The 24373-nt window shown below is 37.0% G+C and overlaps 1 protein-coding gene across 2 annotated transcripts in view; it reads left to right on the top strand.

Annotated features, from left to right (window-relative positions):
- Window positions 1-24373, top strand: part of LOC141406425 (uncharacterized) — a 119930-nt gene that overhangs the window by 15445 nt on the left and 80112 nt on the right. The window lies entirely within an intron of this gene.

Raw genomic sequence — 24373 nt, 5'->3', positions numbered from 1 at the left:
TTCTAACGATGTAAAGTAGGTTGTCGTAGGTGGTCAAACAACGAATATATTACAATAGTCGCCAATGAAACCCAACTGTTCCTTTTTGAAATTTTAATTATAAAGACGAATATCACAGCTTTGGTTGGGGACCTTTCGAAAGTAGAAAACCCCATCTTTACAATTATGCAAAGTAGGTTAGTGCAGGTGGCCAAATAACGGAAATATATGAAATAGTCGGTAATACATCCCATTTTTCCATTGTTTTAATCGCGCTAGAGGTCGCTCTTTTGTTCGGATTGACATGAAATTTTGAGGGTTAATGGGAGTTCCATAGAGGAAGAAGCCTATTTTGGTGATGCTCGAATAATATTCATGGGTTGGAATGGCCAAAGAAATTGTGTAGAGAACTTTCGACGTTTTATTAATATGCAAATATCTCCGCTTCTAGTAGTCGTATTTCAAAGGGAAAGCCCGTCAGTGGATGAGGAAAAATCATATTTATTATGATTATGATCCAAAAAGGTTGGCGCACATCCCTCTTTCCCATGGAAGAAGATAAGATTTCCTTTACATTGGTGCAAAATAGGTTGCCGTAGGTGGTCAAACAACGAAGATATCGCAAAAGTCGGCATTGCATCCCATTTTTTGTAATCACGCTACAGGCCGCAATTTTGATAGGATCGTCACCAAAGTTTGTTGATTAATAGGGCCAGGTAGGTGTATTTTTTAGTATCTCCCTAAAAGAAATGTTTACGAGAGAAAAGCTTATGTACAGGGGTAGTGGTGTAGAGTATCACATAGTCGACCCCGTTTCGACTACAGCCTTTGCTCACTTGTTTTAATATGTATTTTGTATGGATGTGTAAAATACTGTTTTCCTCAAATATCTTCGCAGAGCCAATAGAAGCCTTATTTTATACCCGATTTTATTGTAAGTTTAATGAGAGGGCCAACAAATGTGGTGTCCTTGCCAGTGATCAAATCACCCAGCAAACCAAATGTCTGATGTCCGACACGTCTGAACAATTTCGAAAGCAAAGTCGTGCAGATTTCGTTCCGATTTCTAAACGATTTTTCGGAGAGGAAATAGTTCATATTTTGTACCGATTTCGGAACGAATGTCGGAAAGAAATTTCCTTTCCGAATTTCCCAAGGATTTTCTTCATTTTTCGTTACGAAATCGGACCGAAACCGATCCGATGTCGCTCCGACATTTCGTTCCGAAATTATGTCAACCACTTCATACTACTTTCGTTAAGATATCGTTACGATTTCAGATCAGATATCTGTCGTATCGTCCGAATTTTGTTCCGATTTCGTTACGATTGGTTTGCTGGGCAGTGGCATTGTACTCCGGTGACATGTATGTATGAGTAGGTACTTTGAAAATACGTGGTTGTCCTTGAAATTGATTCTTCATCTTTGCCCATCTTCATGAATAGTAAGGCTGCGGTGATAAGTATATAGAATCCGTTCTAATACTGGAAACGGTTCTTACGACCGCTGGGCGTTATTTCAAGTCTAAGTCATAGACGGTTAATTTTGTTACCGTCAGTCTTAAGGCTAATGGGGGTATATCAGGGTTTAGGAGTCGAGGTATTTTTGTCTCGACCAGTTTTCCAGTTCCGGACCAGTGTTGTTCACGACTCTGGCACCGACTTCGGAGTCGACAAGGAGGGTAAATTCCCCCAGTTGAAAAGCCCAATAAAGTCATTTCTCACGATTTGTTTCCAAGAAAACTACGAAGAAACTTTTTTGGCATATTTTTTAATTATCTGAAGGTGCATAACATAATCTGCTTTCTGAATTTTTTTGTTGAAAAATATTACGAAGTTTTTTGAGGTGCCAATTCTAGCTCGAAAACTGATAAACCGATTGTCATATATTTTTGCGGTCTTATCAAAGACATTAAAATTTAGTTGACAAAAAAGTTTAAATTTCCATTTTTGGTTTAAAAAACTGGCGAAAACAATTGCAAAATAAAATCGATGAACTACTCGATTTTGATGTCCCTACTAGGTTTTTATCGAATCACCTAATAATTAAGGTTTTATCAGACATGTAACAGAAACCAATTCCGATCAAAAGTGGAATTGATTCCATTTTTAGCTTCTTCAGAAACCGAAAAACGAAACAATTTTTGGAAAGAAACCACTTTTAGTTTCTCAAATGGAATTGTCAGTTGAAAACACTTAAAAATAATAAAAATGTTGTTTTATAAACCAAATCACATTTAATTTCATATTTTTTATCATTTTATTTAAAAAATTCGCACATTTCCATTATTTCTTAATCAACGTAATCAATTGTTAACAAAGTATTGCCACATAATTGTTTCGATGTAGATTTGTAAAAACTATTTGTTGCTTGGAATACCGTGCCTTTTCATCTCTTCATCCTCTTGTTTGCGCCATCTATTCCTTGGCCTGCCAATTCTGCGTGCACCACCAAGCGGTCCGTATTTATACGCCTTCTTACCGGGTTCATCTACGCTCTTTCTTATGATATTGCCTAGCCAACGCAATCGCTGCATCTCGATACGTTTAACAACATTGATGTCGTTGTATAGCAGATACAGCACGTGGTTCATGCGACGTCGATATTCACCGTCAACGCAGATTGGCCCGTAGATCTTTCGAAGAATTTTTCTCTCAAACACACCAAGCACTGCCATGTCTGCTTGCGGAGCCATACATCAGGCTTCGGAGCCATACATCAGCACGGGTAGTATCAGTGTTTTATAGAGCGTTATTTTTGTTTGACGAGATGTGGCTTTGCTTTTAAACTGCTTACTTAAACAAGAGTAGCATCTGTTGGCCAATACAATTCTTCTTTTAATTTCACAGCTGATGTCGTTTGTTGTGTTTACGGAGGTGCCGAGGTAGACGAAGTCTTTTACTACCTCATAATTATAAGAACCAACTTCCACAGTTGGTCCGAGCTCACCATTAACTTTGTCTTCTCGTCGACACCATTAACTTTGTCTTCTCACCGTTTACCGCCAGACCCACTTTAGCAGATTCTCCTTCGACCTTCATAAAGGTATCAGTTACTTCTTTTACTGATCGTCCCATGATGTCTATATCATCAACATAGGCAAGTAACATGTGACTATTGGTGTAGATTGTGCCACTTCTTTTGACGTTTGCCTCTCGTATAACCTTTTCTAGCAGGATGTTGAAGAGGTCACACGAAAGGCTGTCTCCTTGTCTGAAACCTCTTTTGGTACTAAACTCTTCGGAGAGGTTCTTTCCTATTTTAACTGAGGACCTCATGTCAGTTAAAGTCATTTTACAAAGCCGGATGATACCAGATTCAGACATGGCTTGGAATACCTTTGAACGCAGCGGGCTGTCGAAGGCTGCTTTATAATCGACAAAAAGGTGGTAGGTGTCGATCTGCATCTCTTGAGTCTTCTCCAGGATTTGCCGCTGGGTACATATCTGGTCAATGGTGGACTTGCCAGGTCTAAAGCCGCATTTGTATGGTCCAATTATGTCGTTGACCATAGGCTTTAGTCGTTCGCACAATATCCCTGACACGATCTTGTAGGCAATAGGGAGTAGACTTATGCCCCTATAGTTAGAGCAAACAGTCTTATCTCCCTTCTTGTGGACGGGGCACAGGATACTGGGGTTCCAATCGTCGGGTACTCGTTCTTCCTGCCAGATGGTGCTAACTAGCTGATCTTATCAGCGTGTCGCCTCCGGTTTTGAACAGCTCGGCTGGTAAGCCATCGGCTCCTGCTGCCTTATTATTCTTCAGCCGATTTATTGCTGTCTTTCCCTCATCTTGGCTGGGCGGTATCGATTCAATACCATCCATATCCTGAGCACACTATCTGTATCAGTTACCAAATTACCTAGCTGGTCTCTACAGGAGAATGTGCCTGTACCAAAGCCATCAGTTTGATGCTTGACTCTTTGGTAGAATTTTGTCATTCTGGTTCCTGTACATCTCGATTTTTCACACTCCTGCGGAAAAGACATTTTTCCTCTCTCCTTTTCTCCCGATATCTCTCTCGTGCTCTACGCGTTGCTACGGATTGTATATGCCGCATTTTTCTCTTCGGTGGCAGCACGACACTCCTGATTATACCATGGATTCCTTGGTGGAGGTCTCTGGTATCCAAGTATGGATTTTGCGGCTGTTTGCATGGAGCGGGCAATGATTTGCCATTGCGCTGATATGTTATCGGGATGAGGAGTGCTTTGATTAAGCAATTGGGCTAGTTGAGTGGAATATGCTGTGGCTATCTGTTGTGATTGCAGCTTACCGATGTCTAACTTTCGTGTTGTGTCTGTTCGTACTTTGTTTGCTACGTTTAACCGAGTGCATACCTTTGCTGCAACAAGGTAGTGGTCCGAGTCTATGTTTGCTCCTCGGAGCGAACGCACATCTTTCACCACGTGATCAATTTGATTTCTTGTTTTCTGATCTGGAGACAGCCAGGTGTCCTTATGGATGTCGAGATGTTGAAATCTGGTGCTGCTAACTACCATGTGTTTTGCCGCTGCGAAGTCTATCAGCCTCATATCACTGTCTGATGTTTCACTGTGGAGACTGAATTTTCCGACTGTTGGGCCAAAGATATTTTCCTTTCCAATTTTGGCATTAAAATCGATTAGAATAATTTTAATGTCATGGGCAGGACAACGGTCATATGTTTCTTCTAAGCGCTCATAAAATATATCTTTGGTCAGTTCGTCCTTGTCTTCAGTGGGTGCATGAGCGCAAATAAAGCTGATGTTGAAGAATTTTGCTTTTATTCGAATTGTAGCAAGTCTTCCATTCACTGGTGTGAAGCTGGAGACCAGGTGTTTTAACCTCCGACCAACTACAAATCCGCAACCAAACTCATGCTTTATGTCATGGCAGCTATAATACAGTGCGTCATCTTTAGGTGTTGTTGTGACGACTTTCCCATTCCATCGTATTTCCTGTATGGCAGTAATGTCGGCCTTGTACTTTTCCAGAACATCTGCCAATGCGTATATATATATGTATATATAATTGTTCCACAAACATCCCAGGCGGTCAACGGAGACTTCTCTCATTCTTTAGGATACCCCTTCCAAAAATTTTGCGCTTCAATCTACTTTAAGGCCATTTCTCGAAACGTGTGGGCGAGGAAAATGTACTTCTTGGAAAATGTTCACAATATATTGAAAACCCCCTAAATATTTTTTTTTTTTTGAAAAATATGGATTTCCGTGGAGAGGTAGCTATTCGGTCTGTTCATAGATTCTGGTCGAAAGAGACTCTCTTCACACGGCTTAGAAAGAAATTTAGACAATTATATGCATGTATCTTGGTTTTCTTTCCTGAATTGAAAAAAATTGGCATATAATAAAGCCTGCATCAGCTACCCAGTATTTAAGCAATATATGTCATACCACCCTCCCTCTAACTATATCACTGACAATATCATATTCTTCTTAACTCAAGTGTGAGCATATTGTTATAAAATCTATAATCTCAACAATTTTAATTCTCTCATATTTACCTCTTTTATGTTTGCTAAGAGTTCACTCGAGGAAAAAAGTAGTAAAAACATTAACACAAAGAAAAAGCAGTAAGGAATGGACAACTATGTTATACAATAAGACTGTACCCTCAAAATATTATTCTATTATTTTTTGCATAGAATAATGATATTTGGTGGAGAATATTCGGAACGATGAATGGTTGAATGGTTTCATATTATAATTGGTTTGTTCAATGTGCTATGTTTTGGTGTAAGGCAACGCAAAATGTACAAAAATGTTAAAAAAATAGTTCTGGAACACTAGGAATAACATACAATTTGTACACTCATAGTTTATCACGTTTTCTTGACCTTTTTTCACCATTTGACAGATAGCTGTATTAACAAACGACTATTTTTATAATTTCTTTAGCTTACAAAATAATATTTTATAATTTCTTAAATTTCTTTGCGGGTACTCTATACATATGCGTGTATGTATATGCTCCGAATTCACACAGTTGTAGTATTAACTAAAAATGAGTTTCAATTATTTATTTACTAGGACACAACTGAATTTTCCAGTGGTTGGAATTTCGACCAACAACTTACTTCAGAAAAATAACACAGAAACAAATTTCTTGCTGGCAATTAAAAGTTCACCATCCAATTTGTGCAACATCTGCAATTTTTAGAATCTAACCACTTTTGTCGAGCGTAACCACAACATCTGCTAGCCTTAAAACTTTTGCTTTGCTATCAATCCCCCCGCACACAGATAGACATACAAATGTTTGAGAATGTCTTATTTAACGTCCTCATTATGGACTTCCATTCTTTCCACAAGGAGGATGGTGGGGAATAACAATTTTATTTGAGTGATGGTGCACATGACCATCTAAGCCGGCCAACAATTCACTCAGTTAGCCAAATTGGGCCACATCAGATTCACTGAGTCATCCTGGGTGGAAATGGAGAAACTTTGGCAACCGAACCAAAAGTCAACCCAAAACATCATCTATGCATCAGGATAATGCATTAGAAGAGATTTTATTATAACGACAACAAACGAAGACAACGATGGGGGAGTATTATTGTTAGACAAACATTATAGACGCTACTTAAGCAGGCAAACACACACACACCCACATATGTATATGTTGAACTCATAACATATATGTATGTGTGCGTATATTTGTGGTTGTTCTTGTAACAATACTTGTTGTAAAAAAAGAAAAAACACACACAACATACATGAATAAAGTAAAAAGGATGTTAAAGCATCCTCTTTCTTTATCCTTATTGTCCTACTTATCCACATGAACAATGCACAACTTGAATGTGGAGTACAAGAATGTTTATTTTAATGATGACTTGGCACAAAAATTGTAACCATCCATCCATCCATCCACCGAAAGCCCCCTCAGCCATTCAATGTAAACACACATGCACACACACATACACACACTTAAGACAACATCATCATAGAATCATTCAAATTAAAAAGGAAATACTTAAACTATGTACTTACACAATTACATGCCTATATAACCCTATATTTTGATGCGTGCATGTGCGTGTGCATATTCTTTATCTGTGATATGTTAAATATGCGAGTTTCTCTAAATAAAGAAAAGAAAGACAGATTTATGAAAAGATTACGTGTGTATGTATGGTGATGTTAACATATCATCTTAAGATTTCCTTAACAAGTTAAGTTGGGGTGCAGTTTAAATGTCTTGATATTCTATTAATCGCATGATACTCTTTAAAATGTTGTGTAGAGGATTTAAATGCAAACTGTCGCTTTCCGATATTGATAAAATAAATAGAAATAAGAATAATTTTAAATTCAACAATGCAAGAAATTTTCGCATAGTAAACGTAAATACCTAAGACGGCAGCGAAAATGTGGACAGATTTAATCCAGAACGACTTGTTTTCCGAACTTAGTCTGATTGGTTTTGGAAGGCTATAGGGTTCGGCGCTGGCCTCGATAAGAAGGTGTGTTCCTCTAATACCCTCCGTACCTCGTTTATTAGATTCTCTGAACATATTGCTATATCTAGTTGGTTGGTGTGTTTCCTATGTTAGGAGTAATAAGGTCGTTTCTATTCAAAGAATCTAAAAGGGTTTGGACCCTGTCGTTAGTGTTAGTACTTCCCAACGGAATTTGGAGTGAGTTAAAATCCCTATCTACTACACCTTTTTCAGATGTAATTCGAAACATTTTAGTTGTAATTCGTAACATCTCATATGTAATTCAAGAACTCCATTTGTAATTCGAATTATTTTATTTGAAATTCGAAACAAAAAAGAATTCAAAATATTTTTTAAATTGATGTTACACCTGCTTTTTTCGAATTACAAATAAAATGAGTCGAAATACAAATGAAATAATTCGAATTACAAATAAAATGATTCGAATTACAAATGAAATAATTCGAATTACGAATGGAATAATTCGAATTATAACTGGAATAATGTAAATTTCAAATGGAATAATGCGAATTACAAATGAAATTCTTAAATTACAAATGATATGTTACGAATTACAAATAGAATTCTCGAATTACAATAAAAATAATTCGAATTACATCTGAAACAGTTGTAGTACTTCGTTACCTGTTTGCTTGACCTCACAATCTGCTGCAACTCGAACGGTAGATAACGTGACACTAGGTATATATTCAAATTCCCTTGCCTAAGTAATTTTTCGTCCGACGGGCAAGCAAACGTCTTTGTGGCATTTCATGCTGGCTCTAGGTCGAGTTTCCGTACTGGTGTAAAAAATTTGATAACTTTTATAGTTCACTTCGAAGACCTTGGTTTTTACGGTCCAAGGTTCCCGTATTAAACCAATATCTATATTACGTAAATTTATTTTATCTAGAGTTGTGTAGTTCCGGAACGAACTAGTTCCAAGGAACTATTCCGGACAAGGAACTATTGGAATATAGTTCCAACCGTGCATATTATTCCATTCATTTGTATAATTCATTTTCTTTATTTAATTGCACATGCACTTCTATCTTTCTTTCAATAAACGTTAATCACATTCTCGTTACATTGCTGCAATTTATTTACTTTTACTTTTACTTTTATGTCAATTCATCCACCAAAAGATGAAAACAAAAAGAAAGATTTGTTAAACTACTTCACTCTCGGAACTATTTGGAACAAAGGAAATAAAAAGAACGACGAAAGAGAAAGATTCATTGAACTATATCGGTCTCGGAACTATTTGGAACGAAGGAAATAGAAAGAACGATGAAAGAGAAAAGAACTAGAAAGACCGATCCGCTCCAGGAACTAGATTGCCCAACTTTAGTTTTCTCCATCAGGGCTTGAGTTGCCGTCCCACTGCGATGGAGGTTTATCTGATGACCTTAATCATAGGACTTACATTAAGCTGGCCTCATGGGAGTCGCTGATGGTTTCGGCTCCCTTTTTTGTGTCACATGGAGGTTTGACCATCTGGCTGCTTTTTTCTTCCTCCCCATCTCTCCGTGCTCTTCAATTTTGAAGTGGACTGCGTTCGAGGTGAAGTACGCCTTGCCCTTTGTCTTTGTGAGACAAGGAGTTTTTCAATGTCTGTCTGATAATCGTTGTGTAGCTTTCCAGACCCTTTACTGGTGTTGATAACAGCATAGTGCTTTTTGCTACCTTCGCATAAGTAGATGGCGGCTCCGCTCCGGTCTCCGCGACCATATTCCTCTTCTGGAAGGTCCTACACTTCTGTTTTGAGTCCCCAGTCATTTCAGAAGATTCTGTGGTCGCGCTACTCTCTTCATGCTCGAGCTCATCTCGACTTCCTAAGTCAAATGATATTGTGGACAGTCTACTTCGCGCTAGTATTGACGAGGATTACTCGGGACATTTGGAGGTGAGAAGCTCTATTTCTTTGGAGCAACACACTGCTCTTTATTTAATCGCGCCTGGTTATTTAAACATTCGTCGTTGAGCCCCTGACCACACTTCTCCTTGTGAGTTTTGGGATACTGTCGCTTACTTCATCTATCATCATGTGAACAACCTCTTTATAGGAATTTTTCGACAACGGTGGTGTTAATTTGGCTGTTGCTGTCGAATTCGGAGTCTCTGTCTCTCGAGGCCTTCCCCAAAGCTACCCTCTCTCCTCCTACTGTTTTCTTTTAGGTTGCGTGCTTGTAGCAGTATCTTCGACCACAGATACCAAGGCACCCATATTTGTGGTAGATGTATGCTCACGATCGCTTGATGACAATGAGCTGTGACTCGCAGACAGATCGCTGGTCTTCGCCGGCCCTGCCCTTATTGTCACAAGTATAGCCTATTTAGGAATTTCGTTTGCTTAACAATGGCCTCGAAACCAATTTAGAATTTATTAAAAGTGTCACTCCAAAATCCTATTTTCATTTGGCTAAACAACAACTAAAGTATTATCTCAAAGCAACAAACGATGAAAACACTTTTATTTTCAATGATGGAAATTGCAAAGCGGAACTCAAGTGGCAATCCAAGGAGGAGAAACAAAAAACAATGCTGCTCACTTAAGAAAGGGAACAATCATTGCGCTGAAGTGGGTAAAGGTGTTAGTTGGTGGAAATGAAAACAAGAAATAGAAAAACAATGAAAAGCTGACATTTATTTCTTTGGCAAGATGGGTGTCATGTTGCAACATGCCACTTAAAGTCGCAACTTGCATACCTTTGTTTGTCTTTTTTATTGTCACGACAATGTCTGGCAAGTGGCAAATCTCTGCTTAAGAGGAGAGACAAAGCAAGAGTTTTTCTTTGCACTTTCAGCTGTTGCTGCTGTGAATTCTGTTGCATTTGCTTGCTAAGCATTTATGCCTTGGTTAGCTGGAGGAATGACGAAAGCTGAGAGGGAGGAAGAGAGTGAGGGTCTGAAGTGCAACATAAAAAGGCGAATAATGGAATGCTGAAATATAAATGCAAATATTTTTTAATATTCATTCAAAATATATGTAGGTCTCCCTCCGCCTGGTTCTGGATTCCCTCGCTCCATGAAATACTTGTGACATTCATTCGTTTGCTTTGCTACTTATGCTGTGACATTTGTTCACAGTTGAAATTCCTTCCTGTCAACGTCTGTTTAACTTCCGTTTTGTAAGGGGGAACCAACACTTTTATACACACAGAGCTATACATGAAGTTGTATTATATGTAATTATTATGTATGTATGTGCGTGTGTTTGTGTGAGAGCAATATCATATCGGCGTTGTTGCCGTTGACATTGGTGTTGAGCCACTTGTATGAATCTGTGTACACTCACATGTCGTAGTTTCCTTTTCCTCTTGTCAAAGGTTAAACATGAAGGACATAAAAATGTTCACAAGAATTTCTACAGCATTCTTCTTTTATTTCTCTGTGTGCCTGTGTATGTGTGCCTTTTTTAATTTTAATATTCACATAAACATATTGATATTTATCCCTGCCATTACCAGACCAAACAGGATGTAAGTGAGAGAAATGCCAGTTACTTTGTCCTTGTGTATGTGTGCGTGAGCATTTTTATTACTGCCTACAGCCAATTGAGTTAAATTTGTAAGATTTAAAAATGCGGATTAGTTTTAAGATGTCCTCTTAACAATACTTAATAAATTTAAGTAAAATTGTTGAGTGAAGAAGTGATGGTGTTGGATGAACAGATTATGGCGCCAGTGTTGATTGCCAAGAATGATAAAGAGAACATAGCTCAGACCCTAAATCCTAATAACAGACCACTCGAATCAATGAAATTATTAAAAATAGAATTTTGAAAATATCAGCTGAGGTATACCAGAGAACTTCTTAGTCCAAAGGAAGTGCCAAGCATAGTTAGAAAGGAATAGTAGATAAGTTTTGCAAGTCAGAAATACTAACAAAATGTAAGTCAACATGTTGCCACCTTTGACAAATGTGAGTTTTTTATCGTAGACTCAAGCCCACGATCGACTGTGTGTGCAAAGCAAACATTATATCATTAAGACGCCTTTATTTACGCAAACTATGTCTTCCATAAAAGTCCCAAAATGAACAGGGAGACTTCTATTAATGAAATTCAACTCCATTACCCACATTCCCTTGAAGCGTTGAAAAACAATGGGAGCAATAAACTGTTGAGAAACGGTCAATTTAAGCTGTTTTCCTCCACATATAGCATCCTTGCGTTTCAACTCACGCATATAGGAAAGCCTCATTTCTATCGTTTGCATATTGTAACCTTGCAGTAGTCTTATGCGACATCATGCATCCATTCACTAGCCATTTTCTATATATCTCCACTCAAAGCTATTTATTCGAGTTAAATCCAATTCAATTTTCCTTTCAATGGTAAGTGATTCGCCGAGCCCAAGCTGCGGGTCAAAAATAGTATGATGTCACTATCGAATAAGTTCCGCTTAGGCGTAACTTTATCAATCATCTACTGAGGACTTTCTAGTCAAGGTTATTTAATGTCCAAGGCCGCAGTATTATTTAAAAAGAATGTGTCCTGGTATTTAAGACTGATTTTTTTTTTCGAAACATATCATTATCCCAGCTACTAGATCATCTTCACCTCCGAATCGAATAGAACAGAAGCAAATCAATTAATCATTATTAGGTTTATCAATAACAATAAATTCTATTTATACATTAAGATACCTTAAGTAGATAATGGTAAAGTGAAATATAAATGGGAGAATAAATAAGTCATTCCAGAGGCATGGGGGGAATTTATCAACTTCGTTTTCTTCTTCTTCCTAATACCTTGTCGCCATGACTTTATGATTCAATCTTTGACTAAGCTCATATCTTTTGTAAACATGTCATTATTTAACGTTTTATTTTCCAAATAGCAATGAATACTATTTTATCTTATTTGTTTTATGTGACAACAACAATAACAAATGCGATGATATTTTTATTGTATTATTTCGGCACGTAACTACACAGCGAACAATGAGCAAAGAGAAAGAGTAACTACTGGATGGATGCTGCTAGCTGGGAACCATTCATTGGCCTACATGTTAATACATGTGTCGATTTGAACTATTTTACTCTCTACCTTGAAACAGACAATGAATAACACACCCCAATCCCCCACCTATCCGTTTACTGTACAGTAAATTGGGCTAAAAATGGTGAACAAAATTATGGAGGTAACTTCATTGGCAAAAGGCCAAACCATATTGGTAAAAGTCAGTAGAGTATGAAAACGAAAAGAACTTTACGTACCAATGCCTAACGTTGCGTACCCCTGGTCTTCTGCTCCTAGCAATCAATTCGATTCTGTTCACTCGATTTAAAGTCACCTAAAATGTTAATGGTATGGCATGAGCAAGGATGAGCAACCAACACCAGCAACCGGGAATGTGTAACAGAATTTCTAAGGTTGTTCTTTCGGTTGTGTGTGTGTGTGTCTGTTTTGCTAGTGTCAGAATGTGTGTTAATAGTGTTGTATGTTGTATCATACATAGCCATCACTTTCATATAAATATGAAAGAGTATGTACATATTTTGGTTTCGGCATCTTCTGGGCAAGTTAAGTCATTTGTAACGGAAACCCCACAAAAAGGTTAAACCAAAAAAGGCCTTGTTTTACACTCCAACACAACTATTACCAGGCAAACACGCACAGACACACACACACACTCACTTCTGTTAGCATTCACACATGCCCATGCTCCTGTGAAATGCAATTACCTGTATTTTCAGTTCCTTGAAATGGATGAATGAATGCTTGTTTAAATTTTTCAGTTTTTCGGTTTCAGGTGTTAGTGTAGGTCTCAAAGTTGTTGTTGTCTTGTTTGGGCACCATTCATTTTGGCCTAAAGTTGTTATTGCTTTACTGACTTTTATTGGAATTCTCTTTGAGAGGTCTAAATCTTAAAGTACCTTACTCTCCCCGTCTTTCTTCATACCAAAGGAGATTCCTTTATATTTTTAGTTATGTTTGTTAGTGTTCAAATGTGTGTGTGCTTCGTGTGTGTTTAGAAGAAGATAAATTACTTTTTGTTTACACATGTTTTGCAGGCATTTCATAATTGGAGCTATCCTTTGTTATTAGATTTGGTTTGGAGATCTTTTAAATTAACTAATAATTGCTTCACATTTGAAAGGAAGTAAAATCACTGATGTGTACGTATTATCCTGAATTTTTGATTGCATTTGAGATTTATTGACCATTGCTTTTTTTTACCACTGAGGGGAGAAAGATTGAGATAGATTAGTTTAGAATTTATGGTCTTATGTCATTAATTGGGGAATTAGATAAATTATTTCAGTTACGTTGATGTGGATTTGATTCGAGTTTATTTCCAAAAAATTACAAATGGAAATTTTACGAAATATTTTCTTTTTAATGGTAAAGTAGAGAGGAAGAGGATGCTATTTTTCTATCTACATGAAGATATTTTGTAGTAGGAAAAACTGAAAATATTTTATTAAAAGTTAATAGAAGTCTTTCTGGGGGCGAAAATATCTGGTGAACATACTGAAACACCATTACAAAGGTTCTAATGAAAGCTGACATAAAAATCTTATAGAAATTCTTCTGCGTAAGAAGTTTAGGAGCTCTTCAAAATAATACCTGCAGATCTTTATATGTCACGGTGCTCTTGAAGCAACTTTAAATGGAAAGTGCTTACACCTGGGAAGTTTTTGCGGATTCTGAAACTACGATGTTCGTAGACAAGATAAATCAAAAACAAAAAAATCGCCGGAGCGCTTTTTAAATAAATCGCGATTCAAGTTGACATTTCTAGGGGGTTTTTAGGATTTCAAGATTTTGCTTGGAAACCGCAAGTCGTATCGAAATAGGACTAAAGAAAATTTTGTAGCTACATGATTAACCGTTATGATATTTTCGTAGGTTGTACCGTTATTGAGATATAGAAGTGCAAATTTGGACAATGAATTGACTGTATCGCCTCTTTATAAAACAATGTCATGACTGCAATTTCTCACCTTAAACTTACATATCTCGAAAATGGTACAAGCTAGGAAAAAATTAGCCAATCTTGTAGAGAATTTTCACAGCTAAAAGATTCTCTCTAGTCCCATTTCGATAAGACTTACCATTTTCAAGCAAATCGTGAAAACCTAACAAAAAAGCTAAACATGTGACATGAACATCTATATATCTCAAAAATGGTAAAACCTATGAACAAATCATAACGGTCAGTCCTCCAGACAATTTTCACAGCTACAATATGTTCTCTGGCCCCATTTCGATAGCACTTTCGGTTTCCGAGCAAAATCGAAAAAAACCTAAAATAAACCTAAAAATGTGAATCTTGATCGCGATTTATTTAAAAATCCATCCAGCGATTTTTTCTTGCTTTTGGATTTTTCTCACCTATGAACATTGTTGTTTCAAAATCCGCAAAAACTTTCCAGGTTACATCTTTTCACTTAAAGTTAGTTAAGGCGCACCATGTATGAACTTGTTTTATAGGTCGCAATACAGTCAATGCATTGTCCCAGTTTGAACTTCTATATCTCAATAACGGTAAAACCTATGAAATTATCATTAAGGTCAATCTTATAGAGAATTTACATAGCTATAACATTTTCTTTAGTCCCATTTCGATAGGACTTGCGGTTTCCAAACCACATCGTGAAAACCTAAAAAACCCTTAAAAATGTCAACTTGAATCGCGATTTATTTAAAAAGCGCTCCTGCGATGTTTTTTGATTTTTCTCATCTATAAACATCGTAGTTTCAGAATCCGTGGTGTAAGCACCTTCCATTTACAGTTGCTTCAAGAGCACCGTGATGTACATAAGTCTGATGACTAGAAGACCTAAAGGACCCCTACCGAACATTTTATGTAATGATATTTAGAATCTCTTCTATTGAGGCCGTAAAGAAACTTTTCCAAAGAAGAGAAATCGAAGACATTATTACGTGTTATATTTTGTAGTTGGATAGATTTTTAATTTGTTGTTAAATTTTATAACAAGTTAACGACAGAATTATTTTAGAACGGGGTTGCCATGCGTATGATTCTTATTATAATTTGTCTTATTAATAATAATCATACGCGTGAGGGGGAACTCCATTAAAATACAAAATATTATTAAACAATTAAAAAAGGATCAGTCGGCTTTGCCGACAGAGATATACCCTCAGCCTGTGTGAATTGAAACACTTTTTTTCCAAAAAAGTATATATTTAAAGGGTTTTGAAAATTTTGGGCGAATGCACCGGCAAAAATATGGATTTGGATAGAAGCTCAAAAAGTTTTGCGGGGAAGGTATCGAAAGGAATGGACCGACATATTCCATTCTGAAAGTGGGTCTTATTTTGGGAGTCATTCCCCTCGATAGATATCGCGACCACCTGTCGTTTCAGTTGATCACCATATAATTCACAGGTTTTTGGACCAATATGTCAGGAAGCATGTACTTGCCTACGAACAACATGATATCGCTGTAAACAGGACCACTAGGTAAAAATTGTCAAGGGATCTTCGCACAGACCCTTAACCGGCTTGCTCTGTTTATGAGATATCGCGCGTACTATTTTAGCTAATATTTCCGAATTTTTGTGGGGGAGGTACCGGAAGGAGTGAATCTACAAGCACCATCTTCGAATTTCATATAATATTCGAAGAAATATTACGATATGCAAAGTGGGGATCAACTCAGTATTTGGTTCGAGAGATGTCGTGCTCTCCAGCCGCTACATGGTGCCATAGATGATTTTTACAATTTTCGGGCTGTTTTCTCAAGAAGTGTGGACTTGCCCCTGAAAAAACTTTTACCGTCATAATTGAGGCAGCGAATGAAAGTTGCTTCAACAAAAATCAAAGTGATTCCAGAGCAGTTCTTAAAGTGAACTTATCCAAAATTTTTTGTGCGAGTTACCCGAAGGAGTGGACAAATATAGTCCATATTCGAACCTGATATATATTTGGTAGATATATTGGGATGTGTAAAGTATGGACCGAATCGGCAGATCCGTTCAAGAGTTATCTTGCACTCCAACCACTATACACGGTGACATAGGGATTTTTTTGCACTACAACTACAACTACAAACATACTTGAGGCACCTTTTGCCCGTATGAAAGTCTATATACCCTCGTTAGCATAAATGCTGAGGGTATAAAAACCAAAATGTTAAAACACAAAAAATTGCTAACTCATCTATTTGTATCTGATTTTACTGTTTTTTCCTTACATGATTTCCTTTTACGCGGTAAATACTTATACTCGTATTGTAGGGTATTTTCCAAGCAGCTTAGAGCATGGAAGAACATTTGTTTAACGAAAGATATTAATATTATTCTCCTGTTAAAAAAAAGAAATCCGTTGTGAAAAAGAGTTTATGTCCATTTAAAGTTGAAAATCTAAGAAACCCCGATTTTCTCTATATAAAATCACTTTATGAAGTGGCCTACAAAGGTATTTTCGTATTTCATGGATTACAACAAAATCGAATTTGTACATCATCCAAAATATGAAGAAATATGGGGTTGGAAACGGAACAACAAAATAAATGTTACCCTCCATGGCCGTTTCGATCTCCACTCTTAACTAACAGGGTACATCGTGGTGTATACGTGTTGTCATAAAGTATGCGCACTACTAGAAATTGTCAATAAAGTTTAAAGCATTCTCAAAGAAGATTCCTCCATTACCATTTGCCTTCGAATAAACACCTTGTCATCACTCAAATTGATACTCACCACATACATATGCCATCACTTCGGATAAAATGCATTACAAAACCTCAAGATTATCTCTTAGAATAGATAGAAGATAAGAATTCAAATTGAAATCCATTTCCATTACCACATTCCCTTGAAGCCTCCTACCTAAAACAATGGGAGCAATAAACTGTTGAGAAACAATCAATTCAAGCTGGTTTTCTCCACATTTGAATAGCATCCTTTTCCTTTCAATTCACGTGCATGGAAATCCCTCATATCGTCCGGCTATTGTGGCCTGTCTTAAGCGCTGTCATTCATCCATTCACCAGCCGCCCTCTTTTATCTATTCCCAGCCAAAGCTATTCATGTGAGTCATTCAATTCTTCCTTCAATTTTCCCTCCCAAACTAAAGACCCAGACTTGAACAAAAAAAAAAAAGTGAATTGGAGAAAAAGTAAATGCATGACAAAACAAAACTGAATAACAAGACAAACTTATTTACGACCACACACAAACAAAAAACCGTCTGAATGAAATAAAGGATGAAAAATGATGCAAAAGTGCGGCGGCCATACAATAGACAAGACCTACCTCCCACCAGACTGTTGTTGCTGGATTTTTTTTGCACTAAAATTCATAACATGTCTGTCTAAGCTGTCGTGTTGTTTGAAGTACCGTCGACAGGTCTTTAAGAAGAAAGTAAGAGGTCCTAAACAATAGTCTCCAGCAAATGAAAATCAAAAACTTTTCGATTATGAGACATTGTTTCGTTCATTGATGCCAGGACAGACAGGAAAAGGGAAGTTTGACACTTTTTCGAAATTTGGAAAAGTAATTGGTTTGAAGGGAATCGTCCCAAGAAACAAACTCATTACAAATCAACCTGCTAACCCATTATTTTAACTAGGGATTTGGTCACTAAAAGTCGATGTTACGACATGTAGTAACCAATGAATAACTAATTATTTGCCGACCTTTATGGGCCTATAATTCTCTTGTTAAATTAATTGGTTATTAGATCAATTTGTAATTAGTTTGTTTGCTGGGGTACTTGCTGTAGTTTGGTTAAAAATCAGTTCTTATAAGATAAAGAAATTTATTACATGCTACATATGGGACCACTATTAAACTTTAGTCGCATTTAACATAAAGCACACATTTTAAAACTGAAAGATGAGGATATTTTCTATAAATCTTCATTCGATAACTATTTATAACAGACTATGGAATAAATTGTGAAAAATGTCATAAAAAATAACTTATATGAGGAAGAACAAGTAAGAAAGTATCAGTCAGCTGTGCTGACGGAGATATACCCTCAGCCACTGACAAAACAAGAAACACAATAATTATGAGGTATATATATTTTGTTTTTGTATCGCGAGTTTGCTTTAAAATATGTATATGCCGTAATGTCGGGCTGTACCAAATCATTAAATATACCAAACTTCTTCACAAAGGATTCGAAATATTAAATTACGTCAAACTAAGATTGGAAGAAATTTTTGAAAAAGTGTTAGAACTTGCCATTTTGGCTGGTACCGTCGGGGTTTCTTGGAGCTTTTAGGCCAATATCTCAGGAAGTATGGACTTTCGCAAGAAAAAAATGTACCTTTGTAAAAGGAACCGCAAGGAAAACTTACAGGAAAAAAATTCACTACACTTTATCCAAATTTTGTGTGGGAGGTACCCGAGGGAGTGGACCGATACAATCCATATTACAACCTGATACATGACTGGATGAAATAATATGATGTGCAAAGTCTGCACCAATCAGAAACTCCCTGCGAGAATTATCTTGTGAAATTGCCATTTTGACTGGTACCTTCAGGGTTTTTTTGGAGCTTTGGGCAAATACACGGTGTGCCTTAACCAAATTTAAATGGAAGGTGCTTACACTAAGGAAGTTTTTGCAGATTCTGAAACTACATCTATGAGAGAAATATCAAGAAACAAAAAAAAAAAAAAATCGCCGGAGGGATTTTCAAATAAATCGCGATTTAAGTTCACATTTTCAGGGGTTCTTTAGGTTTTTAGGATTTTGCGTGCAAGCCGCGAGTCCTATGTAAATAGGCCTAATAAAAATGTTGTAGCTGTGAAAATTCTCCACAAGATTGACCTTTATGATATTCAAATTGAGACAATGCATTGACTGTTTCGCCTCCTTATAAAACAATATCATGCTCAGTGTGCCTTAACTAATATTTTATGAAAATCACTTACACATGGGAAGATTTCGCGGATTCTGAAACAGAAATGTTCATAGATAAGAAAAATAAAAAAACAGAAAAAAATCGGCGGAGGGATTTTTAAATAAATCGCGATCAAAATTCACAATTTTAGGTGTTTTTTAGGTTTTTGCTTGGAAACCGGAAGTCGTATCGAAATGAGTCTAAAGAAAATGTTGTGGCTGTGAAAATTCTGTACAAGACTGACCTTTAGGTTTTTTCGTAGGTTTTACCATTTTTGAGATATAGAGGTTCAGTTCAAATTTTTAGGTTTTTATCTTAAGTCTTCAAGATTTTGCTTGGAAACCGCAAGTCATATCAAAATGAGACTAAAAAAATGTTGAAGCTGTGAAAATTCTCTACAAGATTGGATGATGATTGTTTGTTTTCCTAGGTTGTACCATTTTCAAGATATATAAGTTTAATTTGGGAAATTGCAGTAATGACATTCTTTTATAAGGAGGCGATACAGTCAGTGTATTGTCTCAATTTGAACTTCTATATTTCAAAAAACGGTAAAACCTACGAAAATATCATAAAGGTCAGTCTTGTGGAGAATTTTCACAGCTACAACATTTTCTTTAGGCCCACTTACATAGGGCTCGTGGTTTCCTAGCAAAATCGTGAGAATCTAAAGAACCCCTAAAAATATGAACTTAAATCGCGATTGATTTGAAAATCCCTCCGGCGATTTTTTTTGTTTCTTGATATTTCTCATCTATGAGCATTGTAGTTTCAGAATCTGCAAAAACTTCCTGGGTGTAAGCACCTTCCATTTAAATTTGGTTAAGGCATACCGTGAATATGTCAGGAAGTATGGAGTTGCACAAGAAAAAAAATTGTACCGTCGTAAAGGGAGCCGTAAGGACAACATACTGAAAAAAATTCAAAACGGTCCGAGAGGAGCTCTTAAACTTCACGTTACCGGAATTTTGTGTGGGAGGTACCCGAAGGAGTTGTCCGATATGGCCCAACATCGAACTTAAACCAAGTTTGGACAAAATACTACGGTTCGAATCGATTGATCCGTTCGAGAGTTATCGTGCGCACCAGCCAGACAGACGGAAAGACAGACGAACGGACATGGCTAAATCGACTCCAAATTGTCTGAAACGAATTTCGTCCAAACATACTTGGGGTCTATAACCGTTATTTCGATGAGGCACATTTTTGGTCGTATCAAAGTGTATATACCCCTTCTAGCCTAAAGGCTGAGGGTATAAATAGTGCCCCCGTTAAGACGCTGTTTGTTTTGGGAACAACAGCATAAATAGGATGCATTTGGAGGACATACTTAGCCTGTGTTGTGGACAAAATCGTATTCCAGTAGATATTCTTACGGGAAATGTTGATACATGTACAAGTACAGTTATTTACGTTCCCCTATTCCTTCATACCTAAAACCTTTGTAGATTATCATAAATTATTTATGAAATATCTGTAGCCATTTACCCTCCCCTCGTAACAACAGTAACTGTCATGCCATAGACATCATTTGTCCAGTACATTGTTGCATAGTCTGATAGTTTTGTTTTTTTTTTTTTTTTTGGTTTTGGTTTTGGTTCTCCACATACAGTGAGACAGACTGTCGGGTATACTGCTTCTTGTCGTCGCGTTCTTGTTTCCTTTGTGTTGTTGTTTTCCTTTCCTTGTTATTTCACAACAATGGAATTTTATTCCCTTAATTCCATTGTTTGTTGTCGCTATGTCGCCAATAGTTTCTGTAAAGATGGCTGTGAAAAGAAAAACAGAACCGCAAACTACGAGGAATTCCAAAACAGACAAAGTGCATTTTCTACAAGGCATGAAGGCATGTAGCCAAATGGAGGAAGCACACTCCTGTCATGGAATGGGGAAATGGGCCATGGATTGGGCGAATAAGTGACTACTACAGTGTGGTAAGACGGACACTCATCTATCAATAAAATACTTGCAAGAAAGTTACTGGAGTAAGTTCTTCTTTCCTTTCTTATTTGTTGTTGTTGTTGTTTGCTCCTTATTGCAAATAGAATTTGCCAAAGTAGAAGATTCATCTATTTTTAAATAGATGTCGCTGAAGTAAAGTAATCCTATAAGTCACAAAAGAAAATCCTTTTCAATCCTGACAACAATTTGATTATGTAGATTTGCGAGTTGGAATGTACAAACAATGTAGAATTTGAATTCAAATTTATTTCAAGATTAAGAAATATGATACCAGTACAGACGGCACCAGTTTTAAATATACTTTTAAAGATTTTCCAGAAGTGCCTAAGTATTTTAATTGTCTATTGGTGTAGAAGTGCCCCCTCAAATTCTGTGTTCAAAGAAAGGATCAGTAATAATTATAGCCACATTATATTACCAAGAACTGCAGTAATGAATCTCAAAACCAAATTTCTGAGAATATCATTCTTACAACTATTCTTCGACCACATTCCATTGCATTACCATATCCCTTGGCTGTTTTATTTCTTTTCCTTTACACACACACAAAGGTCACAAATAATATCTACCCAGTTTTTCTAGCACATCAATTTTAAAGGAAAAATGAAAATTAAGTTAATGAAAATCGGAAAACACTACAAAAAGAAAGGGAAAGAGAATGAAAAAAAAAAAAAATGCCAAAAGAAAAGTCATTTTGATTAGCATCAGCATTCATAGTCATGCGACCATGCAAGCCAAATTGAAAATTGAAAGAAAAATACAGAAAATGAAAAACTAATTTGACCCATATCGATGGCCATCGCATCAATTCTTGGTCATATCCTTTCCTTTAGCTTCCACTGCTTTCTTCGCCATACCCACTCTAATTGAGGTAGAGTTGGCCATGGCGTTACATCTGATGCTGTGATATGTCACCAGATCAAAGAGTGTTAAAGAGAAGACACACTCACACACACACACACAAAGATAACACAACGGAGAGAACATCGACACAAAAAAAAGGAAGATAGAATTATCTTCCAGTCTTCTTGACGTATTTGCAATCTGAAAAAAAAAAACGAACAAAACTTCATGGAATGGAATGTGAAAGAAAAATCAAAAGCCATTAGCTCTACTCAAGATACAAACAGAGTTTCACGGGACATTGCATAAGGAATCCTCAGCTGGGTTTTTTCGTGCCTCATTCATGATGACCATGATGACGGTGTTGTTGTGGATGCTGACGTTGCTTAAATACCAAAAGAAGAAAAAAGGTGGTGCTTGCTTTCTTTGCAATCCAAGCTATGAATATCATTGCTAAAAAGCTTATTTATCATTGACGACACAGTCTATCGGGGGAGGTAAAGATTTGTCCCCACAACCCCCTTGGAACAGTGGAACAAGTGTGCAGTTGCAGACCACAGCAGGTATTTGCCAATGGCCAAATAATCCTTAACGACTGTTGGTGTTTTTTCCTATCCCTATCTGCCTATAGCCGAACTCTCATCGATTGGGTGACAACTTAGTTTGTGATGTGTTGCTGAGTAAACGTCCTTGTTGCTGATGGTAATGCTGATGATGATGATGGTGCTGGTCATTGCAAAGTGCAGTGAATGTGAAATGACTTTTACCAGCAAAAATGGCTGGCATCAGCCACACATCTGTATCCAGAGAATGAATTCATGTCCTGTCTGCCTGAATAACTTTGTTGGCATGTGGTGTTAAAGAATGATATTGGTTAGCACTGTTTCCATAGCTCCCTGGCGATTTTACAAAGCTTGGCAAGTCCTGGTGGTTTTGGCATCAATAGGCGTCCGGCTAATGCTTTTTGGCTGTTGATTCTTGCACATACTCGTACTCATGCTCACACGTAACGACACACACACACACGTACATACATCATTGTAAACATGTGGAGTTATTTTGAAAAAATCTCTGATGAATGTGTATTTGTGAGAGTTGCCCTGCCAGTGACTGGACTTGAAGTAAATAAATCCTCTACAGCCACACTCGGCAGAATACTTAAATGTTCTTGCATTAGTCTTTTTATGGAGAGGTGAGTGGGATTTTTTGTTTAAAACCAAAATGATACACTTGAACGGACGAATGAATGCCATGACTCCCTGGATGAGCGAATGTGAGATGGTAGTTAGTGCACTAGTGGTGGCCATCACATTCGATGTTGTTGTTGGCTGGCCCTGGCCACAAGTGTTTAATATTCGGACAGGGAATCGCACAGCGACATCAAGGAAATCTCATTCATTGCTGCTTTGTGTCGTTGGTTTTATTGTTTGTTTGTTATTTTTGTGTCTGTGGTATTATTCATTTTATCGCACACTCTCTTTATCTGTGATTATTTTTATGTGTGTGTGTGTGTGAGTGTCTTTGTTCCCAGTTTTCTTTGTGTCATAGTCGCCACTAAATGTTGAACTCTCATTATGAGCAAATCTCAGTTTATTTACTTTTATTTGGCACATTTCATTCGTCGAGCAAAATGAAATACGTGATGTCCGTTTTATGCTGCGGTAGGGCAATGACAGTAGAAGAGGACAAAAGAAATACAACAAAAAAGGTGAGAATCACTATTTTGGAGCTTAGATTTAATCTTAAATGACAGATAAAGATAAACTGTTGGAAGATTTGTCGGGAAATTAGACCCAATGCAAATGTAGAGAGGGGATATTTTTTATAAATTTGTGTTATATCTGAGAATGGTACCGAGGATTTCATCAATATTGCTTTTATGTAGTAGACGTTGATCTTCGATATTGATTTAATAATCAAATATTTGGCATTTCTCTCAATTTAGTAGAAAGTAAAAGAGATAAAGAACTTACGTCGGACAGTGTTGCCGCTTCCATACAAAGGTGGACAAAAATAGAAGGCGTTGACCTAGGTTGAAGAATTTTTGCACAAGAACTTATGAGTGCACAGGAATGAAAAACGTCAGTTTTGGTCCATAGTCATTTTTCATATAGCCCCCATAAAAATATTTTCCCGATTTTGCTACAACTCGTTGATTGGTTCGTAGACCCCTGAGTAGTTTCACCGATTTTCGTAAAAATCGGTAAAGTTATGGATATAGCTCCCATATATATCTTTCGCCATGAGGAAACTTTCCTCGGGCCCCTGTTCAAAAATCGGTACAGATTTGGATATAGCCTC

This window comes from Musca autumnalis, unplaced genomic scaffold (genome assembly GCF_047663935.1).
Source record: "Musca autumnalis isolate F117 unplaced genomic scaffold, ASM4766393v1 scaffold_5, whole genome shotgun sequence".
Lineage (NCBI taxonomy): Eukaryota > Metazoa > Arthropoda > Insecta > Diptera > Muscidae > Musca > Musca autumnalis.
This window is presented reverse-complemented; position numbering and strand designations above follow the sequence as displayed.